Source organism: Balaenoptera ricei, chromosome 4 (genome assembly GCF_028023285.1).
Source record: "Balaenoptera ricei isolate mBalRic1 chromosome 4, mBalRic1.hap2, whole genome shotgun sequence".
Lineage (NCBI taxonomy): Eukaryota > Metazoa > Chordata > Mammalia > Artiodactyla > Balaenopteridae > Balaenoptera > Balaenoptera ricei.
Genome location: NC_082642.1, coordinates 123,244,744 through 123,258,017, shown reverse-complemented (window position 1 = coordinate 123,258,017; position 13,274 = coordinate 123,244,744). Strand labels below are relative to the sequence as shown.

The 13,274-nt window shown below is 33.7% G+C and overlaps 1 protein-coding gene and 1 non-coding gene across 4 annotated transcripts in view; both read left to right on the top strand.

The window, feature by feature from the left end:
• The window catches only part of CADM2 (cell adhesion molecule 2), a 1,045,186-nt gene that overhangs the window by 634,437 nt on the left and 397,475 nt on the right, over positions 1–13,274 (top strand). The gene's annotated exons all lie outside the window — the stretch shown is intronic.
• LOC132365610 (small nucleolar RNA SNORA57) lies at positions 12,122–12,270 on the top strand. Its single transcript, XR_009503139.1, has one exon. It is a non-coding gene; the product is annotated as a small nucleolar RNA SNORA57 (small nucleolar RNA).

Sequence of the window (13,274 nt, the reverse complement as noted above, 5' to 3'; positions counted from 1 at the left end):
AATAATAACAATGTATTCAACTGTGTATGCCTATGTATATGTATACATTTATACATAGATATGTATGTGTACATATGCTTATGTATAAGCACAATAAACTGTACAAGGGACAAGAGGAGGGCAAAAAGATCAGTGGTTGTTAGGGGTGGGAGGTTAGTGAGATAAAATGGCAGAGCACAGAGGATTTTTAGGGCAGTGAAAGTATTCCATGTGATATTATAATTATGGATATATGTTATTTTACATTTGTCAAATCCATAGAATGTACAGACACCAAGAGTGAACCCTAAGGTAAGCTATGGACTTTGGGTGATTATAATGTGTCAATGTATGTTCATCCTTGGTAAGAAAAATGTACCATTCTGGTGAGTGATGTGGATAACAGGAGAGGCTATACATGTGTGAAGGCAGGAGGTATATGGGACAGCTCTGTACCTCCCTCTCAATTTTGAGGTAAACAGAAAACTGCTCTAAAAAATCTTATAAAAATTTCAGATCATAATGTAGAAATTTCATATTTTATAGTAATGATTTTAAAGAAAAATGTTGATAAGAAAATAATAGTCCCTGAAACATAACTGGCAGCATTTGCTTTTTAAAAAATTAACAGCATTATTAAGGTATAATTGATACACAAAAAACTGTACAAATTTCCTGTTACAAATTGACTTGTTTGGACATATATATATATATATATATACACACACCTATCAAACCATCACCCCAGTCAAGGTAATAAACATATCTATCACCTTAGAAAGTTTTCTCATACTCACCCTTTTTAAATTGTGGTAAGAACAGTTACCAGGAGATCTAGCCTGTACGAATTTTTTAAAGTGCCCAATACAGTATTGTTTACAGTAGGCACTATGTTGTACAGCAAATCTATAGACTTTATCATCTTGAGTAACTAAAACTTTATACCAATTCCTCATTGAAAATGCACATGCTTTCAAGCACTGTTACCGCAAGCAAGATGGTAGAAAGTAGAACCCCTTACCAGTGAAAATTTCGTAAGGAAAGGACTATATCATTCTATTTCTGAGACCCCTCTACCTAACTTTGAATAGGTGCTCAACAGACATTTGTATAATTAATAAATATATGAATAAAGGTTTCAATAAAGTGAGGCTTCCATGTGATTCCTATTTTTTTTTTTTGTATGCAAGGCAGTAGTGGAGTTCACAAGCTTTGAGGCGCTCTTCTCAGCCTGGATTCCATCCCTGTTTCTTTGAGAATTGCTCCTTGACTGCCAGGGTTGGGGTCCACACAGTGATGACTTATCTGCTTCCATGTCCTTAGCTAATCAGTGTAGGTTTAACTGTATTCAAATTGACCCATCCAGTTCTCATCTTGGAAATTGGTATTGGTATATAGAAATATCCTACACATGTGGCTAAAATGGTTAGATGTAAAGTCAGAAGTAGTAGGACAGTCATATTCTACTCTGTGAATTGAGAAGAGCACCCACCTACTGAAGAAAGAAACAGATGGAGTCCTGTGGCCTCCAGGTCCTGACTCCAGATTCCAGTCTTCTCATGTGAAGTTCAACTGCATTCATGAGGCATTTATATCCTTACAACAAATTCCCCTGTTTTCTCTCAAGTTAGGTCATTTTGGTTTGTCTTAATTGAAACCAAGCAAGTTTTAATATAATGGTTAATGAAAAATATAATGACTGATTTTTTCCATATGCACTTAATAGCTAAGGGGACTGAAATTTAGAAAGGTGAAGTTTTGTACATGCAAGAAAAAGGGCAATGATAACACTAAAATCACATCTTTTGATCAATGTTTTTAATATTATACTATATGTCTTTGGACCAAAAAAAGTGACCTAAAAGTTATTAGAGACAAACAACTGAAAATATGTTGAGAAACATTTTGTCCAGTTCCATTAAAGGGCAGAATAGTGGGGAATTATTCTTTCTGTATATGATAGAAGCAAGTAATTATGCTACTTTTTTAAAACAATGCTTCAGTGGTATATGCTTCATTTTCTGTGTTATACAGATTCAGATATAGGAGATATATTTTGTAATATGTACATTTTGTTTCCTTTAATGTAGTTTGATTTATTCATCTATTGAATATACTCTAACTCTATAAACTGGGATAGCCCAAAAACCTTCCAAATTTCCTTTATATGTTAATTATAGCCTTGTATTGCCCAGGATTCTAGTGGTATATTAGATACTGTGGTGTTTTTGGAGAGAGGAGAAAAGAAATAATTTATATAACATTAGAAACACTAATTTATATAAAATAAACACTAAATAATTTATATAACACTAGAAAGGTGTACAAGATTGTCAAGAGATTAAAACTTAACTCTATACAAGAAGTAACTCAATACAGGAAGCTTGTAAAACTCTCAAGTCCATGTGGTACTTGAAAGGTTAGGTATCATCTTAAATTTATCTAAATCTACTTAGCACTACAGTAATGCTGTGCAATAGTGCAAGATAACTGTGCCTTAAATGTGCTTGTCTAGATAGGTGCATGTCTTAAATGCTGTTTACTAATACAAGTCTGTATATAATGTACATGTCTATCTCTTTGCAGCTCACATTTTTATTCTACATCCTGCTTCTATGCTTTATCTGTGTAACACCGATATTTTAGTTTCCAATTCTCAAGAGATTGCATGATAGTGGAAAACAAATTATCAAAGCAATTACAATGTTTTCATACCTACAGGAGCTAGAAATCTCTGCTTTTAAAATTAATTATTAGTTTCAACTTCTGAAATGTAGACAATGCTACAGGTACTCAATCAAGCTGTTAGAATGTGCTATTTTGAATCATAATGAAAGACATTTTTGTCAAAAGTGTATCTTAATATGTGAAGCTATCAGAAAGATTTATCAGACTTCAATTAAAAAAATCATTAAAAGCAGCAAAGTTGATTAGAGGATTATTCCTCTTTTTGATAAAAAACAGTACAAATCTAATCACTGTCTGCTAAAAACTCAAATAATAGTACTTTTCATAATATATTTAATATTCCTTGAAACCATCTGTTATTTACTTCGGAAAATATGTCTAAATTTTGAGAAACTTTAAACATTTACTTTTAATAACTTGTAGATAGGGGTTTTGGAATAAATTAAATTTATGGATTCTTTTTTTGTAAAATTATTTTAATTATTTCCCATATCACTTTAGATTATATCCTAGATCTAGCCAGGTTGATCTCTTAGCCTGGTTCTCTCATGTGCCTTAGGAGACACATTTTAGGAGACTTAAGACTGGCACTGTGGTAGATATTTGTAAATTTGTATTGTGCTAATTGCCAGAAAAAAGAAAAACAAAACAAAAAAAACCACCAGATGAACATTCTGAAGACCCTTTATTTATTTATTTATTTATTTATTTATTTATTTATTTATTTAAATGAGATCCTAGTTGACTTCAACATTGAGGCTGGGCTTTAATCATGCTTTAGAAACTCTCACAGACCTCAGATCTTCCCATCTAACCAAAACGAGATTAGAGATGTAGAAACTTGAAGCAGTCTTGAAATTTACCTAAAGATAAGTACCAGGCTCTTTCAGGATACTACTATCTCTGGAATTTCCAGACTTAATACTATTTTGAAGTTTTTAAACAACACTTATTTCTCCATTTTGTGTCAGTTGCTCTATTTGCATATTCTATTGTAAAACATTTAAATATCCCACATATGGAATAAAATTTCCTTAGTTTAAACAATAATTTAATTGAAAAAAAAGAGCACTAAGATATAGTGAAAAGAGTACTGCTCTGGTAATTACAAAATTTGAAAGCTAGCACTAGTTATGTGTGTATTTAATTGATCATCTTTCAAAATATATTTATTGACATCAATATTATTAGTATGTGCCAGACTTTCTGTTCTAGGTGCTGATGATTCAGTAGAAAACTTAATTTACAAAATTCTGGCATTTAATGAGTTTATATCCTAGCAATTAGCCTTGTGGAAATTGCTTAATTTCCATATTTATATGTATCTACTGTATCTGTCTTTTATGCATACATATACTTTAGATAGATAGATATTTTAATCCAAATGTATTATAAATATATACGAGAACCTCTATAATATGCAAGCAAATGTTCATTTTATTGTTGAATTTTGCTAAATAAATCATTCCTAACACTTTAGAGTCATGTTGAGCTTCCTATTTCAGTGCTGAGTTGCACAACAGAGAACTATTGTCTCTAGGTTTGCTGTTGTGTATCCCATGATAGCAATGGCCTTTCTTTACTGTCATGTTGCATTTAGGGAAGATACATGATTTGTTATCCACCTTAGGATTCTTTTCCGCAATGTAACCTATTCATTTTCTTTTATCCTTTGAGTTCCTTACCTTTTAGAATTACTTGCCATAAAAGTTATATTTGTTACAGAGCAAAGGTTAGCAATTACTCTGACTAGAGGCCACTATTAGGACTTGGATATCTTTTAAGGGCTAAATTATAACATTATATTATGGTTGGAATTACAGTCTTTTTACCTGAAATGGATCATAAAGATCATCTAGTACTACCCTATAATTTCACAAAGTGTTTAACCATCTAGCACAAGGTCACATAGTTACTTGGTAGCAGAGCTGGAACTATGTTCAGGGTTCAAAGCTCTTTCTACTTTCTTCCTGACCACAAACTCATCATATATATGCATCAAAATGGTTCCTCCTTACATTTTTCTTCCTGCTCCTAATGTTAACAGTGTACTGCTTTGGTATAGCATGTGATGTATTCTAACCATGTCGACCCCCATAGTTATTTTCTGTCAAAATTATATTCTCTGAAAAAAATCACATGCTTTAAAAAATTAAGTTACCAACAAAATTATTATCAGATATGAGAATAGCAGAATCTCTGTTGTAGATGAGCAAGAGTCTGGTGAATGTAAAAACAGCTAAAATTACCACAAAATTTATGACTATTTTATGAAGCTGATGACTGACACTCTCAGTCTCATTGTTTTATTCTAATGCACAACTAGAATTAGCTGAACTTAACACAGGACAAAAATAATTTATTTTTTAAGGTGACTAGAAACTAAATGAATGGTTAATTTAAATTTCTCTTACAAAGTTTCAGGACAACTCTGGAAATTTTAAAAATATTTATTTCCACATATATAATGAAATAAAAATAATTTCATTCAGAGGTATATCAGTAAAATCTTAAAAGTAATAGAAATGTTTAAGATGATGCAGTCCTATTGGACAGTAAAGCTTACTTGGTAAAGTTTTTCTACTTCCAAATACAAATTATTCTTTGGTATGTCCTGATTTAGGATATCTTGTGCCATTTTAAGCATCCTTATATGCTTGAATGCCAGCGCATAGCCTGCTTCTTCATATTAATCAAGAATTCTAGACCCAAAAGGAGCTTTGACAATCATAGATTAATTTAGACATTTTCAGATGAACTAGTTGAGGTCCTAAGGGATTAGGTGGAACTGTGTTCTGTGAACTCCATTAGGGCAGGGACCATGGCAGTCTTGTTCCTTCGTGCCTTGCATGCAGAAATAGAGTAAGTGCTCATTAAATATTTGTAGCATGATATAATGAGTTAGTGAATGAGTGAACCCAATGATAAGGCCTCTAAAACGAATGAAAATAAGTATTTTATCTACTCCCTAAGAGACATGATAGCTAGAATGCTTATGGTTTATATCCATTTGAGGTTCTTAGAACTTTGAACTTGGAATTTGCATACAGGAGTTGATCAGGAATTAGTATGCTAAGGTAAGGCAGTTTTTAAGTTCTGTGATTCATTGAATGCTATGTAGTTTTTCTTTGAAATACCACTAATCTTTAAATACCACACATAGCCAAATACAAATGTAGTTCAAACATGCCTTTTGAACCAATATGAATTATTTTGAACATTTTTATCCATCTGCGTCACTGCTGTACTCTATTAACATAGATTCTTTTGTGTTGACCCTATAGAATTGTAAAGATTAATTTTTTCGATTTAATTCAATTTACTACTGAAACAGAATGGAAGGATAGTTAGATTAGGGGGAGGAATAGCAATTATGGTCATATCGCTTGACTTTGAAACAGTTCCACAGACACGAGCACAAAAATTAGAGAACATGGAGGTATATAGAAACAGAGGTAAATGCCCTAGAAATCATTGAGCATATATATATGTTTACATTTATTTCTCTGTATCTGTCTGTCTATCTAATCTGTCATCTTACTACCTATCTCTTCATTTTGGATGGAAACTAGGAATCAGTATACTGTGCATATGTATATATATGTATTTGTCATTTGCTCTCAAATGAGATACAGCAGACATAAGAGTGTGTGAAAATGATGTCTTTCTATACTGAATATTTGGAAATATTTTTGAAATATGACTATTTATTAGAAGGGTATTTATTTTTAAAATATTGAAAATAACCCATTCTTTTGCAATCATGACCCATTTACTCATGTAAGTTGTTTTTCAAACTATCTGAGTTTTGTAACAACACATATAATAGGATATTTCTTAATCCCGTGGAATGTTTTTATTATTTTCATTATTTAAATAATTCCAATTTTAGATCAACTCACAGACTCAATTAAAATCATCATATTTGTAGACAATAAAATCTTTCTTCAGTTTTTTCTTCTTTAGACTAATTTATACTAACCTTTTAAACCTTTATTCCTAGGTTAATGTGTATTTGAATCTGTTTAATTTACTTTTTTATCTAGAGCGTATCCCTATGTGATTTCTCTACTTCTCTTTTGGAATTCTTTCTTTGTATTCATTTATTATGCATTAAACTCAGCAATTTTCATGAGTCTATTGTTCATATTACTTCAAATTCTCTCTTTGTGTCAATTTTTCCATTTCTGTTTTCTTTAGTTGTTATCCTCACATCTTCTGTTTATGTGTTTAAATTTATTTAAACAGAAGTGTGACTTAAAATTGATGCAACGTCAGCTGAAATCTTAGAACAGCCAGAAGAAATTCAAAGCAAGTCAAATTAAAACTGTCAGCAGGAAACAACTTCAAACACCCTTTCTTTTCAATGGCTACTATTGTAATTCAAACTTTCACTTAGAATTAAAAGCAATTATGATTAAAGGCTTTCAATTTTGACTTCATTAAAATGTAGCAATGTAAGTCTGTTAATGTTATAAAGGTAAATTTGTTTAAGAGTGTACAGTTGGGGATTTAAATAAAATGTGGTTATTTAAAACCCTTTTAATTTATGTTCTGTCGCTCCCTGCTGTTAGAACCTGTTTCAGAACTTAATTATCTTGATGACTGCTATAAAATTCTGTGACAAATTACCCTAGGAAATATAAGAACATAATTTAGGACAAAAAGGTTTTAAATTAACTGGCTTTTGCTCAATGGAGTTCTGTCAGACAACCTTTGTTTTGTAACTGAATATTGATTGAGAGAGAAATGGAAAAGATTACAGGAATCTTCATTCATTTTTGCAAAATAAGTTGTGGTGTCCACATGCCATATTAAATAACAAATCATATAGCACCATCTGAAATCTTGAGGCATTGCTTTTTTCCAAATTTGCTATTTTATATAAAATTTTAGCTTATTTGTTAATTGAAGGACAAACAGAATATGAGTCTCAGCTTGGTTGCTGAGCATGTGATTTAAAATAGGCTTTATGTTTTAGAATGCTCATATTTGATTCTCATGAACCAAATTAATCTGAGTTCAATAGTAGAACTCTGAAAAATACTGTGGTGGAAGTGTCAGCAACACTATCATCAAGATCAGCAAAGGCACTTTTTTTTTTTTTTTTTTTTTTTTTTTTAAAGTTTATTTTTTCAAGTTTATTTATTTATTTATTTATTTTTGGCTGTGTCGGGTCTTCGTTTCTGTGCGAGGGCTTTCTCTAGTTGCGGCAAGCGGGGGCAACTCTTCATCGCGGTGCGCAGGCCTCTCACTATCGCGGCCTCTCTTGTTGCGGAGCACAGACTCCAGACGCGCAGGCTCAGTAGTTGTGGCTCACCGGCCCAGTTGCTCCGTGGCATGTGGGATCCTCCCAGACCAGGGCTTGAACCCGTGTCCCCTGCATTGGCAGGCAGGCTCTCAACCACTGCGCCACCAGGGAAGCCCCCAAAGGCACTTTTAGATGTGACATTTTGCAATTAATTCTAGCAAAGGTATTCAGTCACAACATCCCTTCAGTATAATTTGCATTTGACCCTTGATAACACTCACTCTCTTATACTTAAGTTCATTGTTTTTAAGAAACTGTTTTCTTCAGAACCTCCTAGATTTCTGGTCTCACCTCTGCAGTGTTTTTTTCTTTTGCTTTTGCTTTTTTGGTGGTCTCTTCTCTTTGTACTGACTTACATAAGCTGAGTTAAGCAAAAGCCTCTTTATGCACTAGGTTATGTTGTCTACTATGTCACTAATCATGTTGTTTTATTTATGTTGGTTATGTTCTTTTACCCTATGAGGTGATGAATTTCTTAATGTCAAGAACAGTATGTTTTTCATATATATTCTTAGCACCTAGCATAATGTCTGTCACATAATGGATCTGAAATACATGTTTAAACCCTGAATGCATAAAGGAGTAGAAGTCTTCCAGCCCTGAGACTGAGTCATGCTTAAACTCCATTCCAGGCTGCAGGTCTTCCAATCGCTGTATTGACAGTACTCCTCTTGGGAAGTATGGAAGACGGGGTCTGTAGTTTATGTCTTTGGGCACTTGTTCAACTACTTAACTTTGCAAACAAAGCACTTTTAAATGACTTCTTTTCCAGAAGGTCTCGGCCTGTAAACCTTTGTTTTTCATCAGTTCCAAGAATAAACTCAAGTGTTGGCTCACAGCACTCTATCAGCCTTCTTGGATAATTGTCTCAGGAACTCACTTGCTGTTACTGAACTGAAAAAAAAAAATGGGGGAAAAAAAGAGGGGCTGTGCGCTGTTGTTAGTCACTAACCTCTTTTCACCGGTTCAGCACCTGTCTCCCAGGCAGATCAGTTTTAGTTTTATTAGTACTTTCTGTGTTTCCTCTGTTCTTGGTTGTGGTCTGATTTCATTTCACCTTGAGGAGTTGAATTTCAAGCAATATACTTGAGACATGTTTTAAAAGTTCCCTGCAGATTTTGAAATGGGGAAGCAAATTAATCAGTACAACCAAAAGTAGACTAGGCTTCTTAACGACTTTCTTCTCATCAATAAAACAGTTATCTATTAACTTTTCTGCTCTTTTTAATCCTTACTTTTAAAAGAAAATTCTGTTATTGAAAGTATTTAAAGTTATCATTTGATTTCTTTTTTCTTTGCATTTTTAGTTAGGAGAAGGTAGAGATTTAGAAAATATTTTCTTAAACCATTTTCTCCACTTGAAGAACTAAGAATATTACTATAAGTATTCAAAATGTTTTATTTTTCTTATACTTCTCTGGCTTCCTTTCTTTCATTCACCTAATTATCATATGTAAGAGAGAAAGGGTAAACACCATACTCTTTGTGTACACCTGTTTTATTTAATGCTTTGCACTTATTATACTTTAAAATATTTTATTTAATCTTTATGTTCACCCAGTGAGATAGGTAGAGAAGATGACAGTATTTGCACTGGAGGATCCTCAGAGAGGCGAATAACATGTCTGTCTTGAGGTGTGAAGGCTTGATTTCATCTCATCTCATATTTGGTGCCTTTTTCATCTACCTCATAATGTATCCACCACCAAATCCTTTCATTTCCTTCACATATCCAGTGTCATTCCTAAAGACTGCTACTACCAAATGTACATTGTGAACCATACATCAAGAACATTATATTAGTTTATCCATAAGAAATCTGTGCGTGTGTGTGCATATATGTAACATCTGGCAATAACAAATTTTGAAGCTTGCAATTGCTACACGATAATGAACTAGGTGTCACTGAACAAAAAACTCAGATGAATAACTGATCATTTATACTTTGAGAAAGTTTAGTGGACATTTTACCAACTCTTTAGATCAATTTCATATCATGGTAAAGATCAATGTTAGCATCTTTCCATTGTGATGTTAATTAGTTTCTGCCTAGATTCCACCATTCTTATATATCCTCCTAAAGTAATCCATCATCATGCTAAGGCAAAGGGAATTCAATCCATCACTGTTGGATTCTGATAGAGGGCTTAGGGGGAATGCAAGTCATCTCCCCAGCAGTACTCAAACAGCTGTGATACATGCCACTTTACGCTTATATCATATAATAGATGGCTTTCCTCTTCATGGAAGCGTGCCTCAAAATTTTCAGACAGATGGACTCTGATGCAAAGGTTTCATTTTGTGGAATTTAAGGCTGTGAACTAGTTATTGACAAATACTACATCATCAGTTCCAGTTGAAGACACAGCCTAATAAGTAGAACATTGGCGCTAATCCTTATTTAATCAGCCTTAAAATGGTAATTTCATATTGATGAGGGCACAGGGAATAGATTTTGTACTCATAAAGTACTTCTAAAAATACCAGTAATGTGTGTATACAACCCAAGAATGAAATTAAAGAGCCCCAAGCATCTATAATAAGAAGAATAAACTTATAAAGAGCATGACAAAGGTACGACTGAAGGATCTTATAAAACGCAGAGAAACAAATTTCTTCTTGTCTCTCCAGTGACATATATTCATGTTTATAATCTTGAAATTTAATCTAGGGAACAAATATTCATAGGATTAAAAGAGAAGGATTTTTAGAATGTGAGTATAAGTATCATTAAGAACTTCTGTCATTTCTGAAGACAGTATAATCAGAGTGAACAAGCTCAAATGTTGAAAGGGATTTTAGAGCTCATATGATCCGAACCAATTATTTGATAGATAAGCAGGCTAAATGGGGTTGAATTATACGTATAGCAACTTGCTAGGCAAAGACTAGAATCCAGACCTCCAGTTGCTCTGTGTTTTCTGTTTTTGTCCTGTCTCCACAAACATAGGCTCGTAAACAAAGAACCCGCTTGGATCCGTCTTGCGAGAACTCATACCGCATCCCCTTTATATCAGTTCTAGCACCCCTAATTCTGAGTAAAGCCGTGATGCAGGTACATTTGACTATTTGACTTCTCACATTTTTTTTAGCTTCTCTATGACCAGCCCTTCAGGCCATGTTGTTCCCACTCCCCTTAATTTTTTCCTAAACCTGATTTCAGCAAAGGATCTGTGCACAATAACATACGATCACCTCACCCGTGTTAAGAGTTATTGGAAACTCTTTCCTGAGTAACAAGCCTTGAAGATAAAGCCTCATGGCCCCAGGATAAGTCTAATTGTAAAATGTTAATGGTTAAAGAAGAATCGGACAAGAGAGTCTGTGAGGCAGACATGCCTTCCTTCCCTTGCTTCAAGTGATCTCTTAGAGGTGGTTTCTTAGGCACACTCGGAAATTTGGCTTCAATAATCATAGCAGCAGCCACAAATGTAATAGAGACTGAATATGGTACTAAGAATATTGCAGGCATCAAATTTCTCTTCTTTACACAGTCTTTTTTATCCCTATTTTATATATGAAGAAAGTGTGGAGTTGTTAAATAAGACACTGAGGGTCTTAAAGCTATTGAGTATCAGAGTAGGATTTGAACTCTCATCTATTGGTGTTAAAAGTCTCCTAATGCAATATTAAAAGTCTCCTAATGCAATATTTACTACCCCACACTACCTTCCATATAGTAGAATTCTCTCCATCACACTTGCTCCCTGTCTTTACATTTCCCATTCCCCAACAACTGAAAGCTAATATATACATAACAAAATCCTAGAGCCTGCATCTTAGTTTCTATAGACTCATGATTTTAATATATCTCACTTTTGAAATAATATACAGTAAACATATATGTGTGTATATATATATATATATATATACATACACACACACACACACACACACACATACACATAGTGGAATGTTGAGATATTAAATTTTGTGGCCAAGAATCACACTGAAATCTGTTACTTAACAGAATTAACCTTTTAGTTTTATTATAATAAATACATAAATTATAATTATAGAATATAGTATTTTAATAACTAATGTATATGTGTAGTAGAGGTTTGTATATTTTATAATATTTTGGGACACCTACTTCTAGCCATTGTCTTAAATGATAAGAGACATATAAAAATAAAGTCTGACCCTCCTTTTCTTGGCGGGGATCGGGCGTGCGGTCCCGGTCCGCGTAATGTACGGAGGTAGAGGGAAAGGGCTCCGGCTCCCTCGGCGTCATGTCTTCGGTACCGGCGGCTTTCAGTCCGCGGGTTCTATCCTCAAGCGCCGGGACACAGGGCAAAAAAAATAAATAAATAAAGTCTGAAGGTTTGTGGAGCTGAAGAAGGATAGGATAGGATACCTACAGTGTGAAGCAAGTTGGGACAAAGTGCCTTGAGGGTATTGCAGGGTCCTGCAGGCAGTCAGAGGATGGGAGTATTCATTTCTTACTGGGGTGATCAAAGAAGATTTAATGAAAGAGTTCGTCTCTGAGCCAGAACTAAATGCATGAGTAGGATTTTGAAGAGAAGAGGTGGAAGAACCGATTTCAAGCAAATACAGAGTAATAGGCACAAGTTGAAGGCTATATGAAACATCCTGGTTTTTCTGAGTATCTTTGGGGAATAGTGTGTGAATGAACTAGAAAGAAAGATCGAATCTGCATGTTTGGAAGTGGGGAATATTGAAGAGATTTGAGCTTGGATATAGTATTTTCAAATTATTAGGAGAGAGAAAGTTTAATGACGGAATATGAAAGAAATTGAAGATGGAGAGGCCAGTGAGAAAGCTATGATAGCAAACAATATAATAACTAGTGTTATTGAGCTTTTGTGCAGTAGCTACTTTAACGTATAATTTCAGTTATTACTTCAACATCTCTAAAAATTGGGTATCAACTTTTTTAACAAATAAAAACATTGAAATCCAGAGGAGTTAGATAGCTTGCCCAAGGTCATAAGAGTTTTAAAAAGGAGGAAGTTTTTTTGAGAGTTTTAAGAAGATGAAGAGTGATTAACATTTGATGATTAAATGGTCATTGGTAAGCAGTTTCTTCACAGGGGTGAAGGCTATAAACAGAGCAAAGAATGCAAAAATGAAATTCTGTTTTCATAAATGAATAAATATTTGATGACAGGGTCACATAGTAAGGTAAGGGATTCTTGTGTGTTCATGAGGACATGGAAATGAATGACTTGATGGCTGGAGGTGTAGGAAGGGGAAAATAGGTTAAGCAAGTGTCACAAGGGAAGTCAAAAGGTAGTGAAAGATTAAGAGAGATCCTTAGAGAATTAAGACTTTT